At 38.7% G+C, this 22,921-nt stretch overlaps 1 protein-coding gene across 5 annotated transcripts in view; it reads right to left on the bottom strand.

The window, feature by feature from the left end:
- The window catches only part of ZFX (zinc finger protein X-linked), a 56,988-nt gene extending 41,363 nt beyond the window's left edge, over positions 1-15,625 (bottom strand). For 2 of the 5 annotated variants that reach the window (XM_034648780.1, XM_034648775.1), the window contains exon 1: positions 15,368-15,465. The gene's annotated coding sequence lies outside the window, so the exon portion shown is untranslated. Of the gene's footprint in view, positions 1-13,883; positions 13,951-15,367; positions 15,466-15,605 lie in introns of those variants that run through there. The other 3 variants (XM_011235119.3, XM_034648778.1, XM_034648776.1) reach the window with 3 other exon arrangements.
- Positions 15,626-22,921: the final 7,296 nt, after the last annotated feature.

Here is a 22,921-nt window from a genome sequence, read left to right as displayed (position 1 = left end):
AAGCAGGCTCCCTCAGCGGGGAGCCCAATGTGGGGCTCCATTCCAGGACCCTGGGATCATGACCTGAGCCAAAGGCAGCTGCTTAACCAACTAAGCCACCCAGGCGCCCCTGTAACAAAATTTGTAAATTCATAGTTGCAGAATTATAAAATGTTTTTATATTGATCTTTTGCTAATGCAATTACTAGTATGTTTTGTATATAACTTGTTAACTTCTTTAATAATTAAAAAAAGAAAAAAAAAAGAGACCAGGCTAGACACCACAGGGACTGGTTAGCAATACACCTGCTTTTTCCTTTTTTTTTTTTTTTTTTAAATAAACTGTGTTGAGGGAACACCTGCTTCTTACATGACTAACAATGGTGTGCTCCATTGAGTAGCAGCCCCAGGTTAAGTATCAGCAGGATTAATTCCATGATCATTCTCTGGGGCAAAGTCAGGGAGCCAGCCAATTTATACCCCACCAAAAGAATCCAAACCTGGCTCTTTTCAGGAGTTTGGGGAGATAATAAACTACTACTAGATAATAGTCTTAAGTGGGGTGGGGGGCAGGGACTGAGAGAAAGCACAAACTTAATATGCAATGATAAACATGAAGAAAAAAATTAAAAATCTTATAAGAAAATAGTCTATAATTCTATGCTAGCACATTGAGGGGAAACATGTTACCGTTATTAACTCAATAAAGGAAAACCCAATCACCATGAAATTGGGGGACAAATTTTTTTTAAATAAAGGAGAAAGTTGTCTCTTATCCTTTCAAAAAGCTCTAGGTTTTTCCCAAAGCTATCTGAACTATGCCAGAACAGAGGAGAAAAGCTTTCCCTTTCTTCTACAAAAATTTGCCAATTAAAAAAAAACTAACAAAAATAATGTAATCTAACCACAAACTTTATTACGAATCCCAAGTGAAGTGTTTGCAAATGTGATCCATTATGTAAAAAATATGTACACACCAAACACAAACAGAGACCTTGACAAACTATGATTATTCTGGAATTCAAGGATGGAGCCAAAACCTTGAATTAAGGTCCAAATTAACAGGTCAAAAAAGGAAAATCCTAATATTCTCAATAGATGCCAAAAAGCTGAAATTCAACATCTATTTCTGTTGTTGTTATTTTGTTTTTGGTAGTATTCGCTCCAAGTTTGGGCAGGGATATAATTTAACAATGAGTTAGGATGTCTCCTTTTTCTTTCCCATTTCCCAGACGCTGAGAACATCTACCTTTTATTTAAAACAAACTGCTCAGAGTGCCTGGGTGGCTCAGTCGGTTAGGTGTCTGCCTTCAGCACAGATCCTGATCTCTGGGTCCTGGGATCACCTGGGACGGGAGGATCCCTGCTCGGCGGGGAGTCTGCTACTCCTTCTCCCTCTGCACCCCCCCCCCCGCTCCTGCTCTCTCGCAGAATATCTTTTTTTTTTTAAGATTTTATTTATTTATTTGACAGAGAGAGAAACAGCGAGAGAGGGAACATACAAGCAGGGGTAGTGGGAGAGGGAGAAGCAGGCTCCCCGCTGAGCAGGCGGGGAGCCCGCTGCAGGGCTTGATCCTAAGACCCTGGGATCATGACCTGAGCCGAAGGCAGACACTTAACGACTGAGCCACCCAAGCGCCCCTTGCAGAATAACTCTTATTTTTTTTTACTTAACTACTCAGTACATTGTAATACACACACACACACACACACACATATATATTTTTAAAGGTTTTAAGTAAACTCTGCACCCAACATGGTGCTCGAACTCACAATCCCAAGATCAAGAGTCACATGCTGTATCTATTGAGCCAGCCAGGTGGCCCAGAAAGGTATTTTCTTAACAGTTAAAAAATACAACAGGAATGGAGTGCCTGGGTGGCTCAGTCAGTTAAGCATCTCCCTTCGGCTCAGGTCATAATCTCAGGGTCCTGGGATCAAACCCGGGGAAGAGAGCCCCATGGCGCCCCACCTCGGGCTCCAGGTTCTGCGCTCAGCAAGGAGTCGGCTTGTCCCTCTGCCCCTCCCCCAGCTCATGCTCACTTGTGCACGCGCCTGTGAGCCTGTGCGCATTCTCTCTCTCTCAAGCGCGTGCGAATAAAATCTTTTTTAAAAAATACAATAAGAATGAAATACAAATATGCTAAAACATCGATAATCCTTGGAAAGAATATGCTAAGTGAAAGAAGCCAGGCACAAAAGACCAGGTATTAAATGTCAAGAATACACAAATACATACAGACAGAAAGTAGATTAGTGGTTGTGAGGGGCAGGAGCTGGTGACAATGATTGCTAATGGTCACAGGGCTTCTTTTGGGGGTGATAAAATGTCCGAAAATTAGTGGTGATGGTTGCACAATTCTGAATTTACTAAAAACCACTGAACTATACATTTTTAAAGGGTAAATTCTGTAAATATTTAATAAATTATAAAAAACGCACGAGTATATGCAAATCTTAAACTAGTGCATATCACAACATGTTTTTAGATAGGAGAATGATGTATCAACTTATAACAAAAAGACATGGATTAAATTAAGGTAAAAAAATTAAAAGTATTCCTTCTAAAGTCAGTTAAGACAAGGACACCCTGAGATGCCTGGGTGGCTCAGCTGGTTAAGCAACTGACTCTTAATTTTGGCTCAGGTCATGATCCCAGGGTCATGAGTCTGAGTCCAGTACAGAGCTCTGCACTGGCGCCGAGCCTGCTTAAGAGTCTCTCCCTCTTCCCCTCTCTCTCTGTCCCTCCCCCCAACTTGCTCTCACACTCTTCCTAAAAAAAAAAAAAGAAAAAGACAAGGACACCCATTAACACTATTATTAAGATTACACGAGAATTTATAGCCCATGCAATTAGGTTAAGATAATAAAACCCAAAATACAATTATTTGAAAGAAATTATACTTGTTTATGTATGATCTAACTATGAAATCCAAAGGAATCAACTGAAAAACTACCATCAGTATGATTTTATAAAGTGTACTGGTACAAAATTAATACACTTGAAGACAAAAGCTTCCTTATGTAACACATTAAAATCCCACTGATAAAAATACGTGAAAACTCTGTGATTAAAAAACACAAATAAATCAATCTTGCTCTTCAAACCCACAACTATATTGTCAATCTTTGACAAAGCGGGGAAGAATATGCAATGGGAAAAAGATAGTCTGCCCAACAAATGGTGTTGGGAAAACTGGACAGTTACATGCAAAAGAATGAAACTGGACCATTTTCTACCACCACACACAAAAACAAATTCAAAATCAATGAAAGACCTAAACGTGAGACATGAAACCATTAAAATCCTAGAAGAAAACACAGGCAGTTAACTTCTTCGACATAGGCAACAGCAACTTCTTTCTAGATAGGTCTCCTGAGGCAAGGGAAACAAAAGCAAAAATAAACTGTTGGAACATGATCAAAATAAAAAGCTCCTGCACAGCAAAGGAAACAATCAACAAAGCTAAAAGGCAACCTATAGAATGGGAGAAGATATTTGCAAATAACATATTTGATAAAGGGTTAGTATCTAAAATATATAAAGAACTTATACACCTCAACACCCAAAATAATCCAATTAAAAAATGGACAGAAAACACGAAGAGATACTTTTCCAAAGAAAACATATAGATGGCCTATAGACACATGAAAAGACTCTCAACATCACTGATCATCAGGGAAAATACAAATCAAAACTACAATGAGATATCACCTCACATCTGTCAGAATGGCTAAAATGAACAACACAAGAAACAACAGGTGTTGATGAGGATGTGGATAAAGGCGAACCCTCTTGGCACTGCTGGTGGGACTACAAACTGGTATAGCCATGGTAGAAAACAGTATGAAGGTTCCCCCAAAAGTTAAAAATAGAACTACCCTATGATCTGGCAATTGCACTACCAGGTATTTACCCAAATACAAAAATACTAATTGAAAGGGATACATGCATTCCAATGTTTACAGCATTATCTACAATAGCCAAATTATGGAAACAGCCCAAGTGTCCAATAACTGATGAATGGATAAAGATGTGGTCTATATACACGATGGAATATTACTCAGCCATAAAAAAGAATGACATCTTGTCATTTGCAATGACATGGATGGAGCTAGAGTATTACCCTAAGCAAAATATGTCAGTCAGAGAAAGACAAATACCATAATTTCACTCATATGTGAGATTTAAGAAATAAAACAAATCAGCAAAGGGGAAAAAGAGAGGCAAAGAAAGAGACTTTTTTTTTTTTTGGTCAGAGAGAGAGTAAGCACAAGTAGGGGGAGCAGCAGACAGAGGGAGAGGGAGAAGCAGGCTCCCCGCTGAGCAGGGAGGATGTGGGGCTCGATCCCAGGACCCTGAGATCATGACTGGAGCAGAAGGCAGATGCTTAACGGCTGAGTCACCCAGGTGCCCAAGAAACAGACTTAAAAAAAAAAAAGATTTATGTATGTATTTATTTATTCAGAGAGAGAGAACACGCCCAAGTGATCATGAGTGTTGGGGGGAGGGCTGGTACAGAGGGAGAGGGAAAGAGAATCCCAAGCAGATTCCCTGCTGAGTGTGGAGCCTGATGCAGGTCTCAATCTCACAACCCTAAAATCATAACCTGAGCCAAAACCAAGAGTCGGACACCCAACCAACTCAGCCACCCAGGTGCCCCAAGAAACAGACTCTTAACTGTAGAGAAAAAACTGATGGTTACCAGAGGGGAGGTGGATGGGGGGATGGGTTAAATAAATGTTGGGGAGCAAGGAGTAGAGCACTGGGTGTTGTATGGAAGGGCTGAATCACTTTATTGTACACGTGAAAGTAATATTACACTGTATGTTAACTGCAATTTAAATAAAAACTTTAAAAAAAATCTTATTCTTCAATATTTTGAATTAACAGTATCAATTTTCCCTTAACCTCTACATTCAATCGAAATCCCAATACACTTGTGTTGTAAATCAGCTGACCTTATATATGTAGGTCCTCTTTCAGACTGTTCTATTCCACTGATCAATCTGGCTTTGTGCCCACTGTTTTAATCACTGTAACTTTATAATAAGCTTTGATATATAGCAGCGTAAGTCTTCCAACTTTTTCTTCAAGATTGTATTCTAGGCCCTTCGCATTTCCATAGAAGTTTGAGAATTGGTCTATTAAAGAAAAAAAAAAAAGTCCTGTTGGGGTTTTGTCTGGCATTGCACTGAATCTCTACATATCACAACTGACCTGTTTGTAATATTGATACTTCTGATCCATGGACGTTGTATCTCTCCCCACTAATTTAGTAGTTCTTCCACTTCTCAGTAAAGCTTTTACTAAAGGTCTTAGTATGTTTTTATTTAAATCCCGGTTAACACATAGTGCAGTATTAGTTTCAGGTACACAATACAGTGATTCAACACTTCCATACAATACCGGGTGCTCATCACAACAAGTGCACTTCTTAATCCCCATCACCTGTTTAGCCCATCCCCCCACCCACCCTCCACTCTGGTAACCATTAGTTTATTCTCTATAGTTAAGACCCTGTTTCTTGGTTTGCCTCTCTCTTCTTCCCCCTCTGCTCCTTTGTTTTGTTTCTTAAATTCTACATATGAGTGAAATCGTATGGTGTTTGTCTTTCTCTGACTTATTTCACTTAGCTTAATACTCTCTAGCTCCATCCACGTCACTGCAAATGGCAAGATGTCATTCTTTTTTATGGTTGAGTAATAGGTACTGGCTTTTTTTTTTTTAATATTTTATTTATTTATTTGACAGAGATAGAGACAGCCAGCGAGAGAGGGAACACAAGCAGGGGGGAGTGGGAGAGGAAGAAGCAGGCTCATTGCAGAGGAGCCTGATGTGGGGCTCGATCCCATAACGCCGGGATCACGCCCTGAGCCGAAGGCAGACGCGCTTAACCGCTGTGCCACCCAGGCGCCCCTAGGTATTGGCTTTTAAATCTGATTTTCAAATTGTTTATTGTTAGTATAGAGAAATACAATTAATTTTTGCATATCAATCAATGCTAACCACCTATAATGGCAATAATCTTAGAAATAAATGTCACAGAGACAACAGAAAAAAAAATTCCATAGATTTAAAAAACAGTTCTAAATAATTCAATGGGCAATAGGAAAATTATAAAAATCATAATACACTTTATTTTTTTTAAATATTTTATTTATTTGACAGAGACAGACAGCCAGCGAGAGAGAGAACACAAGCAGGGGGAGTGGGAGAGGAAGAAGTAGGCTCCTAGCAGAGGAGCCTGACATGGGGCTCGATCCCGTAACGCTGGGATCACGCCCTGAGCCGAAGGCAGACGCTTAATGACTGTGCCACCCAGGCACCCCAAAAATCATAATATATTTAGAACTAAATAATAAAAATGAATTCATGTCAAAATCACAGCACCTAATTGTAGTTCAGAGAAAATTTATAGTTTTAAAGGTATATTAACAGCAGAGATTAAATATTAATGAGCTAAACCTTCAACTTAAATTTTTTAAATATCAGAATAAATGCAAATAAAGTAGAAAGAAAGAAATATTAATCATATCAGTAGGAATAGAAAGGATCAATAAGAGAACTATTTAGAAAGCCTTAATAATATAGGCAAGTTACTGGTAGTACTGGTCAGAAAAAAAAAGAAATTAATGAAATTAATATTTTAAAGTCATTATAGAAGCCTATATTTTATACCAGTATATTTGAAAATTTTTATTCTTCTAAAATATTGTTCGTTTTGTATAAATAACAAAAAAAAATCCAAGAAAAGCTAAAAAGACTTATCATCATGAAACTATTACTATATCAAAAACCAAATCACAAAAAACACCAGTTTCACAGATGAATTCTGACTTTCAAGAAACGGAGCATCTCCATTAAATACAACTTGTTTCAAAATATAACTCATCTTATGAAGTTAACATAAGCTTAATATCAAAACAAAGACTACACCAAAAAGGAAAAGTACTTGGCAACAACAAAGGGATGCAAATATCCCGGGCATCTGCAGTTTAAAATAGAAAATCTAGGGATGCCTTGGTAGCTCAGTTGGTTAAGGGTCTGACTCTTGAGCTCAGCTCAGGTCTTGATCTCAGGGTCGTGAGTTCAAGCCCCATGTTGGGCTCCACACTGGGCATGGACCCTACATTAAAAAAAAAAAATCTATTAATGCAGTTCATCACACCAACAGATGCAGCAAAAGCGCACACACACACACACACACAAATCAACCTTCAAGACGAAAACTCTAAAATAAGTAGAAAATAAACTAATATCTATCCCCTTCAAAACAAAAAAACCCCACTACAGCATGATATTTAATGATAAAATATTAGAAGCCCTCCATCAAAGTACCTAGAGAAGGATGCCTGATACCAATGCTTCCATTCAACACTGCTAAATGCATTAGTCAATGCAGTTACAAAAAAATAATTAAAAAGAAACAGGAGGCAAAATCTAATGGAAAAGAAGAAATAAAACATTAATTATTCACACTCTACTACTTAGAAAATGCAAAAGAATTATAAACTACTACTTGCACGTTTCATTCAATCTAAAGATACTACCAACTCTAAGATGCACCCTTGTATTACATACAACTAAGAAAAAACACTGCCAATTAAACCAATGCCACACTTTTTTATCTAGAATTTTCATTTTAGATTGAGGCCATTCTTTTAGACTTACACATATTTTATCATAACTTGCGCATATATAGAAAGAAAAATAAAAGCAAAAACAAATTGGTATGATTTTCCTAAAACTTCACATTCAGGGTCCTACCACGGATCGCCTTTGTACTCAAAGCTATTCAATCTTTCTTAACAATATTGTCCTCTGCCAACAGGAGTATCGGTGACACTTAAAATTCTCATTATCTATGGGATTTTCTTTCCAATCGGACAACCACTTCACAATTTCTTCTGCCTTCAGTTGTAGTGTTTGGCATGAAATAACAACACAACAATGCACATGCTCATTTAAGTGATGACAAAATGAAGAGTGCTGACCAAGTGTGTGAATGTGTATGCAATGAGAACTACATCATGACTGCTGTCTGAACGACAGTGATTATAAGGTGACCTACAGAAAACCTATTTTGGTTTTATAAATTCTAAAATATGGGGGGGAAGTGCATCTCAGTATCTATGAAATACAGTATGAGCAAAGATCAGCAAAGTTACATGATGAATACACCTAAGTCCGTAGTATTCCCTATACATTAGCAATAACTAAATAAAAATAATAACTAGTAACAAAATCCTACTCACAACAAAACTTGCATAGTATCTAGCAAAAAAATCTAAGAAAAGTTGTGCAAGAGCTTTATTGAAAGCAACAGGGCATGCTCAGATTCAAATCCCAGCTCCTCTACTTAGCAAGTATCTATACATGTCTGTATATTTATTCTATACATTTGATGCAAATACAGTAAAAATCCAACAGTTTTTCATAGACATTGACAAACTGATCCCAAAACAGAAAGAAAATAGCTTTAAAAGTTTTGAAGAAAAAGAACGTATTATAAAGCAAAAAAAAAAAAAAAAGACTGGGTTATAAGGCTATCATTATTAAATCAGAGTGGTACAGATATAGACAAACAGACCAATGAAATCAGAAGAGAGAAACTAGAAACAGATGTGTATATATGAGAATACAATAAACCTCAGGAGTTTCATTATAAATCAGTGGGGAGAAAGGATGAATTACTCAATGAAACCGTATTAAAAAAAATAAGATCCCTACATCACACAATAGAGAAAAAATTCCAGATGAATTAATGACCTAAATATGAAAAAGTACAGTATCAGCATGACCTTGGGGTAAGGGAAGAACTTCTTGCAGATACAAAAAAACATAAGCCATCAGTGGAAAAAAAAATGGAGAAAAATGGCTATCTTCACATTAAGAAGTCCTACACAAACAAGCTAAAAGATAAGCCACAGACTAGGAAATGGTATTTTCAGTATGTATAATTACAAATCATTAATATTCAGAATATAAAAAAAGAATATCCATCAACCAATGAGAAAAAGGAAACAACCCAATAGAAAAATGGACCTAAAGATAAAAACAAGCAAGTCAGAGAAAAATTCAAATGGTCAATAAATACGTGGGGGGAAAAAAGCTCAACCTCAATAATAATCTAAGAAATGCAAAGTGAAAACAGCAATGAGATACAATTTATACTCAACAGATTGGAAAAAATCGCAAAAGCTAATCTTTTGGCAGTAGTCTCCAGAAATAGAGGCTCATACGCAGCTGGTGGGAGTGTCAAACGGAACACGATTTGATGGTCAGCAAGTCCCATCAAAGTTGACAAGTGCACATTCTTGAATTTAGCAATTCTACAACCATAATCTCAAGAGAGAAGAACCCCATGTAAGGATGTTCACAGCAGCATTGTTTGAAACTGCACAAAACTACAAACATTATGGCCCCTCCATAAGAATAAATAAACCACACTATATTTATACATTGAAATACGAGTATAATGAACTAGATCAATAGTTTTCAAATTTCTTGGTCTCAGGACCCTCTTACATTCTTAAAAATTGAGGACCCCGAAGAGTTTTTCTTTATGTGAGTTCTAGCCATAGATATTTATATTAAGAAATCAAATCTGAGACACTTAAAAATATTAATTCATTAAAAACAAGCCAACTGTACATAAACACTTATTTTAAAATAATTATTTTTCAAAAGAAAAAAATAAGTGAAAAGAGTAGTAGTATTTTACATTTCTGCAAATCTCTTTGTAAAGACAGGTTTAATAGAGGACAGCTGGATTCCCATAAACGCTTCTGTGTCCAACCTATTATGACATCATGTATCATGTAGCCTCTGTACAGCACTCATGCAGTGCACACAAGAATGCAGCCAGAAGAATCTCATGGCTCCCTGGGAATTCCTAGAGCACGATCTGAGAACTCCTGAACTAGATCCACATACAAAATGGATAAACCTCAAAAACACAACGTTAAGTGAAAAAAATACATGAGAAGACACACACAGTATGATACCATTTATGTAAAGTTAAAACACAAAAACCAATACCTGATAATGGTTTTGGTACATATATATTAGGACAATTGTTACTTCTTACAAAGAAAAGACAGGAATGGGATGGGGGCATTCTTTAAATGGATCTGTGAGATTTTCTTTCTTTAAACAAACAAAAAAAAGTTATGAAGCAAATATGTAATAAACTATTAAGTTCTGCTAAATCTGGGTGATACTTGCTTTTCAGGAATTCTGAAATATTTCACAACTCAAAATTTTTAAATATATTTTTAAAAATCCTATACCTACTTCTCATTGAGTTTTCCTTAAAGTATGTCTCCTCTGAATAAAATATAGTTATGAGATACCTGGATTTTTTTTTAACATTTATTTATTTAGGGGCACCTAGGTGGCTCAATAGGTTGAGCATCTGCCTTCAGCTCAGGTCATGATCTGGGGATCCTGAGATCAGCCCCACATCGGGCTCCCTGCTCAGTGGGGAACCTGCTTCTCCCTCTCCCTCTGCCGCTCCCCCCACTCGTGCTTTCTCTCTCGCAAATAAAGAAATTAAAATACTTTCTTAAAAAAGACTTATTTATTTTAGAGAGAGAACACACCCTAGCAGGAGGGGCAGAGGGAGAGGGAGAGAGAATCTCAAGCAGACTCCACACTGAGCACGGAGCCCAGTGCAGGGATCAATTCCAGGACCATGAGACCATGACCCAAGCCAAAACCAAGAGTCAGACACTTAACTGATTACGCCACCCAGGCGCTCCAAGATACCTGGGTTTTTATTTAAAAAGTTGTTTGGAAAAATAATTTGACAGGAATAAGAATAGATTGGCCATATTAACCCCAAAAAGTTAAGCAGTGGGGGCGGGGGTTACCCAGCTCATGTAGTGTGCCTTAATATGCATACTCCTTGGTCAAAGGACTAGATGCTTTAATATCTGAAAACTAATCAACTACAAAAAGAGTTTTCTATAACCAATAACGGAGATCATTATTTTTAGAGATAATGACCATATACCAGGTACTGCTCAAGGATAATAAAGGAGAACTTGTCTCTACATTCAGAGTTCAGAAAAGGTGACAAAAATATAAACACACAGTAATAATAGGTTAAATGCTAAATTAAAGTTGCCCACACGGATATGAGAAAAAGAATGAGCCTGGAAAAACAATAGTGCCAGTAACAAAAAGAAAGTGAGACAGCAAGACTTGTTTGAGGGGCTCTGAATTAAAAAACAAATAAGAAAAAAGACTCTCTATAAATAATATTGGAAACCTACAATATACCAGATAAATTTGGTTTCAGCCATGTTGACACAGTAACACACCTGGGTAGGGATGGCCAGTAGGCAACTGGAAATGCTAGATGAGAAACTAGAAAAGAGGGTGGGCATGGTAAAGGGACATTAAAACCAAGGGAGAAGATTCAAGAAAAAGGATAGAGGATTGTCCTTGAAGGAAATCCCAAGACAGAAGACAGAGAAGGCACAGAATGTTTCCGAAACAAAGAACACTTTTATTCAATACACCCAATGACATGTTGTGAAAGTTTCCCAATTTCAGAAATAGTGGATTCAGGAATAAGCGCAACGAAAAGAAATAAAAGTACTGGTGAGGGGAATGGGAAGACAAGTGAGGTTTTTGTAAGATGAGCAAACCTAGGAATGTTTCTAAGGAAAGGTAAAGGCCCCAGCAGAGAGGGCAATGATGCATGCAGCAGAAACACTGAAAGAACCCCTTCCCAGACGGGTGGAGCGGACAGGCAGAGCGGTTGTGGGCCTGAAGGAGGCCAATTCTTCCTGCAGCAAAGAACGGGAGGAAAGCCTAGGTAGAGACAGAGGAAGAGTATGCAGTGGAAAGGAAGGAAACGCAAATGCTTAGATCAGATTGTTGTCTCTTTCTGGTTTAAGTAAGAGATTAGGTAATCTCTGTGAGGCTGAGGGGTTTCAAGGACAGGTGGAGGAGTTTGAGAGTAAAAAAAAATAGTCTGTAATTGCCAGTGTACACAAACACAAATAACACAAGCAAGGTCATCAATGACAACTACCAGTCCGGATGGGGTTAGAAAGGAAGCATTTACAAAGAGCAATGTGCGGGGAAAAATTTTTTTTAATGCACTGTGGGCACGTTTTTTAAAAAAGGAAACTTGAACCTATCTGAAATATACACATAAATTAAAAACTAACACCTCATCTATCCAAAATAGTTGGGTAATAAGGTGTTACATCAGTTTTCCAGATCATCAATGTCTACCCTTTCAGGCAAAAACATTTTTTTTTTAAAGATTTTTTTTTTTTTAATTTGACAGAGACAGAGACAGCCAGCGAGAGAGGGAACACAAGCAGGGGGAGTGGGAGAGGAAGAAGCAGGCCCACAGCAGAAGAGCCTGATGTGGGGCTCGACCCCAGAACGCCGGGATCACGCCCTGAGCCGAAGGCAGACGCCTAACCGCTGTGCCACCCAGGCGCCCCTCAGGCAAAAACATTTTATACCTAATGGTTTCCAATAGAAATCCTTCTAAAATACACATTATCTGTTTTCTTAACTATAAAACTTGAGTCTCAATCTTAACCATTTACTCTTGCTGTACCAGAACACCTAACGCCGCTGTAGTGTGTGTGCAGCTAGCCAATTCTCTTTTTTAGAGCTTTTGTGTCTTTCCCAGCTGTCAAGATATAAAGCAACTGGTTCTTCTAAGTTTATGTTTATCCTTACCACCTCAACAACCACAGCCCACTTGCTTAGCAACTTGTTTCTAGTCAGCCTCCCACAATGCAGTGTTTCTCCAACTTTTCTAAACCATGGCCCCTTATGATAAACAGAATCTTCAGTTCCCTTCCATCCTCTCATGGAGCATCAGTGCTCTGACCTCTGGCAGTCCAGGAAAATGGAAAAACCGAAACAACTTTCTAGTAAATACTTACACTACCTATAGATTTAGATCATAAAATTCTAGGAAACACATTCCCCACAAGTCCATCTAGGACAAGTATTAATCAAAACATGAAAACGTTTGGCTTAGCAAACAGCCTTAGTCCTCTCTCAAACAAAAGGGTAGTTACTATCACCAGAGGGAAGAACAGGGATTGCAAAAGGCCATCTGAAGGCTGCTGCGTTTTTAGTAACCTTTCTTCTAATCTAACTTTTCAAACCGACTTCTGAAAAAAATCACCATGAGAATACTTACAGGTTCATTTCTCATCTTCATAAGTAACCCAGAGCACTAGTGCTGCAATTTTCAACCACGGTAAAAGAAAAGTTAGAAACCTCTACCTCTTTGTTTACTACAGAAATTATAACTGAGAACTAAACGTTATTTGGAGTGAGAAGTTAGGACAGAAAAGAGCAGCTCTCTAGTACAAACGGATCATTGAAAAAGTAGCAAAACTGGCTTAACTTCCGGACAGTTTTGATAATCATTCAGGTAGTGAAAACACTGATCCGTTTGCTACTCTCATTATTTCTGAACTCTGAAACTTTTCCTAGTCCAATGGAACTGTTAAGTAAATATAAAGCCCAGCTCAGGTGTATCGTCCTCCTTCTACACGAGGGCTTCCCTGGCCAGCCCAATGGTAAAAGCCCTTCTACCAGGCAAGCAAGCTCTTCCACCTTTTCTAGCCAAGATTCCCACCACCCTCCTACTTTCGCCATCGTCTCCTGCCAAACTACAGATACTTGCTGGTTTGTTTTTAATTTTGTGTGTGTGTTTTTTCCCCCAAATACTTGGTATTTTGTGAAGAAGCTTCACCCTTGAAATGCCCTTTCCCCAACCCCCACCTCTCCTTAACAAAGTCCTACCCATCCTTAAGTAACCTCAAAATGTCACCTACTTCAGAAACCCTTTCCTCATGCTCCAAATAGAAACTCTGCCTTCCTCTGCAACCCCAATAATTGGCTGTACCTTTCCCGCAGCACTTGAGTGCAATTCACCACGTCTCCTCCGCCTCTGAACAACGAACTTCTTGCAGCCACCGTCTGCGTTACAAGAACATTTCTAATCTTTCTTATCAGCCAGCACAGTGCGCATCGCTAACACTGGGTTCCAAGTTTACAGGGGAGTTGTGCAGTATGCAATCAAAAGTCCTTTAAGGGACGGAATGCCACCTAAGAATTTTTCAAATCAAATAAAAAAACTAAAAAACAGGGCAAGCAGATGAATAATAAACACTGCATCACTAAGAAAATAAAAAACTTTCGGCCCTTCTTACTCCTCAAAAAAAGTTAATACCAAGAGATCACTAATAGCTTAAATGGACCTTTTCAAGAAAGTTGTTTTCAAATAAATGAATTGAAAAGACTCCTTAAAAATTTTATTCCTCGTTTTCGTGTTGTGCAAGTTACACTTTCCCCCGTTGGATAAAAGAGTGATGAGAACTTCTTTCCTATCGAATTTCATTTTTATTTCTTTATTCAGGTACTAGAGAAAGCAATGAGTGTTGGAAAACCGCACTGAGGGCACCATAATAGCCACGTACGACGTTGACTAAAAATAAAATGTCGTGGGGTTCCATTTACCGTAGTGAGCCCAGATGCCTGGGCTGCCACCCGTCCCGACAGCCCTCGGGCTGCTACAGGAGCGGGAGAAAGGCGCGGGGCCAGGGACGCTGAGGGACGAGATGGCCGCCTGCGGCAGCTCAGTTAAAATGCAGCGGAAGCAGCAGCCAGTCACGGGGCTGCGGGAGGCAGGGCAGCAAGGTGGCGCTGCCGCCGAGCGCCGAGAGCCTGAGCGCCCATCATGGCGGCAAGGGCAATGGCAGCTGTGGGGAGCGAGCACGCCCCCTCCGCGCGCACACGCTGCCGTGCCGGGCCTCGGGGGCCCGTCACCGGAGCCGCCGCCGCCGCCGCCGCCCGCTCTCCGACCCCCCCTCACGGGCTGTAGCGGAATTTTCTCTTCAGACGCCGCCTTCAAGATGGCGGCTCCCCCTCCCGACAACCCCCTCAATCGTCCCCTGCAGCAGGCGCCGAGCCGCCGCCATCTTGTCCCCCGTCCCTCCCCCCCCGCCGATATTTACATAGCGAAAATCGGCCCGGCCGGCCTGCGGCCTTCACCTCACGCCTGCAGCCTTCGCCTCCTTGCCAGGCCTCGCCCCCGCGCGGTGCCCTGGGCAGGCCGCGGCGCCGACCCGACGCCCCTCCGCCGCCTCCCGGGCCACCGGGCGACCCTCCCCCAACCCCTGCCCGTTCACGGAGCGCGCCTCCGCCGCCGTTCGGGGCACCCGGGCTCCTCCCCGGGCCTAACTGCGGCCTCCTCGGGGCCTGCTCGGCGCCACGCGCCGCACCGCCCGGCCTAGCGCGGAAGGGCGCCTCGCGGGCCGCCGACCAGGCCGGGACCAGGCCGCTGCGCGCGTGCTAGGCCCCACGGCCACGGCGGCGCCCGGAACTCACCGGACGGGCGTGCGGGCGGTCGGCGACGGTGGCGGGTGCTGCAGGCCGGCCTTTCTCTGGAGCACTGGGCCGGGCTCCGGCTGGNCTGCCGCTGCCGGCCTCGGCCGTAAAGCCCGCGCGGGTCCGCGGTCTGCCGACCCCGTGGAGAGGAGGGCGGCCCGCACCCGACCCGGCCTGGCCGCCCCTCGCCATCTCCCGTGGGCCTCGGCCGCCCCCCGGGCCCTCCCCGGAGACCTACCGCCTCTCCGCGCCCGTCTTGGCCGAGGCGCCTGCTCGAGTTGTTTGCAGGCCCTCAGACCCCCGCCCGCAGTAAATGTGTTTTCTTCGTCCCTGTGGCTGGAGAAGATAAATTTAGCAATCCCCGCCGTCCCCTGCCTTGGCTTAAGAAAAAAAAAAAAATCTTTGAAATAAAATGAAAATAGGCTTGCCAGTCTAAATGGGTGTGTGGGCACGAGGAGGGGGAGAAGGGTTATCCTACAGCTACTACCAAACCGTTTAATTTTTTTTTTTTTTAACAAGCATTCAGTCAGAGGACCTAACTGATTTTATTAGTTTGCAGGATACAAAGATGAGGTAAAGGGTTACCTTTTCAAACTGGTTTCGCACATTGCAATGAACAAGAATTTTTAATGTGTATTTTCTATATGTCTGTATTTCAGAGTTTGGGAGCCTATGAAATTTGTCTTGCGTAATTGTTTCATAAATAATGAGTTTTTCAGTCTTTAATATAGAGAGGGAGCAGAATTGAGTATGGATGTTTTTTACAAACTACTCAAACAAACCTTTTAAAGTTTAAAAAGACTTAGAAAAATATGTATTTGATAAACAAGCATTTATCAACTCCAAAAATGTGTATTTGCGTTTCCATTAAATTTTTATGCTCTTTCCATCTTGAACTTGGAACCCAAACTATGTTTACAAGTCAAGTTACTAGTTAAACGTTAAGCAATGTAATCCTTACATTAATCCAGAATCTGACATGTTTTATTTCTTCAATTCACTAAATGTTGAAGAGGTTTTTAAACAGTAAAGAACACAAAGGTTATAAAGCAAATAGCATACCGGCGTGAAGTCTCTTCAAATATAGAGGCCATGTATTTAGGTTCCTGTCATAACTTTTTAAAACTCCCAGAATGCAAGTTGTCCATTCCCTCAGACATTTTATAGTTATAAAATGCTTTCAAGGAGGAAAAACAAAGGTATAATAAGAAATCTCTGAGGACGTACTGGATGGTAATTTTCCTCTCTGGGCTTTACCTTTGGTTTTTTGCAAGAGATTAAATTTCCTTTCAAAAATGATGAATGACAACATGCCTTCACCATTTCTAGAAAATTGCACTAGGTTGTGATACAGACTGTTTTCACAGAAAGGTAAATAAAACTAATATTTGTTCAAGTAAAATATGGGAAACAGCTTGTGTGTGCACACTAATATAATTTCAAAAAAATGATAACCAATTTAAGTACTTTCCAAGGCCCTCCATTTAATGCTATGGTATGTCAAGAATGGGGTCTCATCACCATGTAGCTATAAGCAGCATGAATACAAAAACCTAATGTCAGCATTCTTGTTATTTCTGTAATTACCATCAAACACGTCTAAGTACACCAGTATAAAGCACTTCAGAAAAGAGTATCAAGGTTTATAAATGAAAGAGATGTTTCCTCAATTTAAAAGTCCAGAAGTAGTTTAAGTCTTCAAACTTTCCAGGGGCCCTTCGCCATTACTTTTCATACATAAGAGACTATTAACTTTGTTGGGAAACAAGGAAACAATGCCCTAGTTCTATTAATTATATTAGATAAAACTTTATTGCAGTGCAACAAATATTCTATAAATGATTATACAGATGAGCTCAACTATAAGTTGTCAAAAAAGGGAAAGTAATTTGTACTTTAAATCCATTTATGGAAGGCCATAAACAACAGTGTATGATAAACATTTTACTAGAAGTATACTCAATATAAAATACTCATGATAAATAAAGGAACAAAGAAAGTATAAGCAGCAGAGATCAGAAATTGTTCAGTGTTATAATAACATACAAAACATAGTTTTTGAAAATATTCACAGTACGACCTGGAGGACACCTAAGATCAATGAAAGCATTTGGTAACCAAGCGCTGAGTGATTAAGAACCTGACACCTTACACTTGAAGGACACCTCTTGCATTGATACTTTTGTTCACTGTTTTGGTATTTGGGACCTATAGAATTCTGGGCATAGAGAGTAAAAAGATGTGGTGCTTGCCCTTGGGGGAACTGCAAATAAGGAGGCTGTGTGTGGCAGAATAAAAACATTCTTAAGTGCTTTCATTTTCTCAAGCACACAATAAAAGGAAATTTTATTTAGGTACATGGAGAGCAGAATATTTCAAAGTCATATGCTATGAATACAGAATAGATGGTTTCAATGCAGTCAAATGGATTTTGGTTATGTGCTAAAATTTATTTGTTCCTTCAGAGCTCTTAATGTATATCAGATAGTTAAAAGCATCTACTCCAGGTTTTGACAGTGTTTTAATAACTTAACTAAAATCCCTGACATGTTTATAGGTCCTTGAGCCAGAAATAATACAAGGCCTTTCAATCACTTTTCCAAAGATTAGTCCGTAAAGAAGCTATTTAAAAAAAAAGAAAAGAAAGAAGAAGAAGAAGAAGAAAAGCAGCTTTTGATTTTCATTCTACATCACTGACTGATGGAAATCCAAATGGGAAACAGTAAATTACTGCCTTAGAAAATAGAGACCTTCCTGAATAAAGTTGTAGTAATTCATTATTTTATATCCCAAAGGTTGAAAAATACTCACTTTCCCCTAGAAAGGCCCTAGTTTTATTGAACTAAGCATGCCCTATAAAAATGAACCATTTATCTGATACTTGATACTTAAGTTATACTTATCTTAACATGAGCAAGTTGCATCATGTTGGAATTCAGCTGGCTATAATTAATGTCAAGTAAGAATTTTTAATCTGAGCCTTTAAGCTGCACACCCTCCCCAAGGGAAATAATTTTAAAATAAACAGTGACTGACAATTAGGTGATTTTCAAACAGTATTTTTTCACACAAGTCATTAGTTGAATAAGACATTGTTTAGTTCCTGAAAGTCACCAACAGCCAAATTCTCATGGATTATAAATCACAGAACACAGCAAACAAATTAGCTCCACTAAAAAGGTGAAAATCGAAATGTGAGGCCTAGAAACAATGACCTGTCAGGTGCCCAGCCGGGGCCTCTATATACAATTTTCCACTAAAGGAACCAGGGTTTCTGGAAGAAATGACTGATTCTTGGGCTGGAGCAGAAAAGTACATAGTGAACCAGGAATATCTCCTCATAACAGAAAGCAAGAAAAGAAACTGTCAAAGCTTACTAGGGGTGTGTCAAAAGGTCTCAGGGGCCAGTCTAAAGAGGCTCTAGTTGGCTGAAGATGAAAAAATTTGAATGTCAAAAGAATAAATGCTGTGGAATGAAACACATCAAGTATGTTTGTAAGTTTATAATGAGACTTTTAAAAATGATCAATTGCACAGCTTTGTGAATAGAGACTAGTGAATTGCACAATTTAAAAGAGTGAATTTTATAGCACGTGTATTATACTTTGAATTTTAAAAAATGATCACTTTTGCCGAATGGTAGAGAACCAACTCATTGTTTTGAAAACTATTAAAGGGAAAGATGAAGCGCTGATCCTGTAGGAAATGTTCCTCAGGCTAAACAAATAGCTGATGAAGGGAATTTTCTTTTAATAATTCTACAAATACATGAAGAAGACTTGATGGAATTAGAATAGAACCATTTTGCAATCCCAAGTGAATTTAATGGATCTAGGCAATGATCAGCAATGGCTGCTAACCAGAGCATCAACTAGACATAGGCTTCATGACAAAACTACACAGAGCCATCAACTAAAAAAATCAAGCCTCAACCTGATCAACTCTTCAGCTCTAACCGCCAATTTACAGGAAACACAGGGAACAGAGAAACATATCAATGAAACCACAGGAATGCAATCAACAAAACTCAGATGGTGGGAAACACTATAGGACTTGCTTTCTTCAACAAATAAACTATAGTAAAAAATTTGAGGGGAAACCAATAGATAAGAAAAGACTTAAAAGATTATTAATCAAATGCACTGTATGAACCTTATTTCAATCTTGATTCAAACAAACAAGTGTAAAAAAATGAGAGAAATGTGAACACTGGATTGTCAGCATGAACTGGATATATACTGATATAAACAATTTATTGTTAATTTGGTTTAGGTGTAATGATGATGTGATTATATCTTAAAAAGAGTCCTTATCTTTTAGAGATATATTATCAAAATACTTACAGATAAAATGATATGCTACTGATGTAAGAACTATACTCTGAAAACTATAAGACACTGATAAAAGAAACTGAAGATGACACAAATGGAAAGATATATTGTACTTATGGATTGAAAGAATTAATATTGTTAAAATGCTGCTACTACCCAAAGCAATCTACAGATTCAATGCACGCTCTATCAAAATACCAATAGCATTTTTCACAGAACAAGAATAAATAATCCTAAAATTTGTATGGAACCACAAAAGATCCAGAGGAGCCGAACCAGTTCTGAGAAAGAACAAAGCTGGAGGTATCATAATCCCCAATTTCAAACTGTACTATAAAGCTATAATAATCAAAATAGTATGGTACTGGCACCAAAAAAAGACACATAGATCAATGGAATAGGATAGGGAGCCCAGAAATAAACCCATGCTTATATGGTCAATTAATCTAAGACAAAGGAGGCAAGCATATAAAATGGGGAAAAGACAATCTCTTTAATAAACGGTGTTGGGAAAACTGGACAGCTACATGTGAAAGAATGAAACTGGACCACTTTTTTATGCCATACACAAAAATAAACTCAAAATGGACCAAAGACCTAAATGTAAGACCTAAAACAATAAACTCTTAAAAGAAAATATAGGCAATAATCTCTTCGACATCAGCCTTAGCAACATATTTTTAGATATATCTCCTGAGGCAAGGGAAACAAAATAAAAAATAAACTATTGGGACTACAACAAAGTAAAAAGATTTTGCACAGTACAGGGAACCTTCGACAAAACAAAAAGGCGTCCAAATGAATGGAAGAAGATATTTGTAAATTATATATCTCATAAAGGGTTAATATCCAAAATATATTAAGAACCTATATAACTCAACACCAAAAAAACAATCTGATTAAAAAATGGACAGAGGACCTGAACATTTTTTCAAAGAAGACATATAGATAGCCAACAGCCACATGAAAAGATGCTCCACATCACTAATCATCAGGGAAATGCAAATCCAAACCACAGTGAGATACCTTGTACCTGTCAGAATGGCTAGTATCAAAAAGACAAGAAACAACAAATGTTGGCAAGGACGTGGAGAAAACGGAACCCTTTTGTGCCCTGTTGGTGGGAATGTGAATTAGTGCAACCACTGTGACAAACAGTATGGAGGTTTCTCAAATATTAAAAATAGAAATGCCATATGATCCAGTAATACCACTTCTGGGTATTTACCTAAATGGAGACAAAAACACTAATTTGAAAAGATATATGCACCTCTATATTTATTGCAGCATTATTTATTTATTTATTTAACATTTTACTTAAGTAAGCTCTACACCCAATATGGGACTCGAACTCATGATCCCGAGATCACGAGTCACATGCTCTGCTGACTGAGCCAGCCAGGCACCCCTGCAGCATTATTTATAATAGTCAAGATATGGAAGCAACCTAAGTGTCCATTGATCAAAGTATAAAAAAGATGCAGGATATATACATCATATATATATATACATTTTATATACATTATATATAGTGGAATATTACTCAGCCATAAAAAAGAATTAGATCTTGCCATTGCAGCAACATGGATGGGACCTAGAGGGTATTGTGTTAAGCGAAATAAGTCAGACAAAGAAAAATAAATACCACGTGATTTCACTTATATGTAGAATGAACAAACAAAAAACAGAAAGAGACTCATAAATAACAGAGAACAAACTGGTAGTTGCCAGAGAGGAAGTGGGTGGGGGCATGTGCATAATAGGTGAAGGGGATTAATAGGTATAACTTCCAGTTATAAAATACATAAGTCACAGAGATGAAAAGTACAACACAGTGGATATAGTCAATAATACTGTAATAACATGGTAAGGTGACAGGTGGTGACTACACTTATTGTGATGAGCATTTCATAATGTATAGAATTGTTGAATCACTATGTTGTACATCTAAAACTAATGTAATACTGTATGTCAACAATACTTCAATAAAGAGAATGATATGCTATCAGAGATGGCCTTCAAAACAATAAGGGAGGTTGAGTGATGTATGCTGTTTGAGGGTGAAGTGGGTGGGGGATATAAATGAACCATAATTGGCCATGAAAGGACAAATGTTGACTCTGGATGATGGGCACATTGGGGTTTGATGCATTATTCTCATTGTGTATATATTAGAAATTTTCCATAGCAAGTTTAAAAAACAAACAAAAATAAACATACAAAGAAAAAATTACCTTCACATTTCACAGAATCTTTGGAATGGGGCAAGCATTACAAACATTCAATTGCTTTCCTTCTCATTTTTCTGAGGACGTTATATAACAGCACTTATTTTCAAAAGAATTAGCAAAATTAAAAAATGAAATAAATAAAACTAGACCACTTATGATTAAAAAAACAGCAATGGTTTTCAAATTTGCAAGGGAATATCTTGCTAAAGATGCAGATTGCTGACACTCACTTCCTAGAAATTCTAATTTTTAGTAGGCATGGGACAAAGATAAGGAATCTGCAGTTTAACCAAGAGCTCAGGTGATAAATAGACAACTGGGCCACACACCAATATACTTTAAGAAACATTAGTACATCCCAGTAAATGCCTCTTTGCCCACATTTAAAAGAGTTTCTCTTGGAGTATAAAGAAGTAAAACTGCTGGATATGGCACATTTTCAATATTACTCTCCAAAACGACTATACTAATATATATTCCTTCCAGCAGAAGAAGAGAATTCCCAAATCCCCATTTCTTGGCTAACTCTTGATGTGCTCATACTTTTTAATTTTTGCCAAGAACATAACTACCTTACAGAGTGATCTTTCAGTTAGCAACATTTGCTAAAGCAGCTCTTAAAAAATCTGCCACGTTTTGAACAAAGACTCCTTTTTAATGACATAATGACTTTTCACCCCAAAATACATTAAATAAATACGCCAAAAGAAGTGATAATTCAACATTATAGTTTAAAGCAAAAATATTCTCACCAATTACAGAACGTAAGAATTCCTCATCAGAGAATCTCATATGGAACAAATCTGAATTGTGCTCTATGTTTACATGAACCACAAATGTTTTTTGCTTGTTTTTGCACACATACATAAAGCAAATACAAACAAACACCCCAAACTGAGAACAAAACAGGAAGGAGCAGATGGCAGACATGTGGAAAATTTCGTAATTCTTGAAAAGGTGAAGGAAGCCAAGGACACAGCAGGAATCTGACC

Source organism: Ailuropoda melanoleuca, chromosome X (genome assembly GCF_002007445.2).
Source record: "Ailuropoda melanoleuca isolate Jingjing chromosome X, ASM200744v2, whole genome shotgun sequence".
Taxonomy (NCBI): Eukaryota; Metazoa; Chordata; class Mammalia; order Carnivora; family Ursidae; genus Ailuropoda; species Ailuropoda melanoleuca.
Note: the sequence above shows the minus strand (reverse complement) of the source record. Positions and strands in the feature narration are given on the sequence as shown.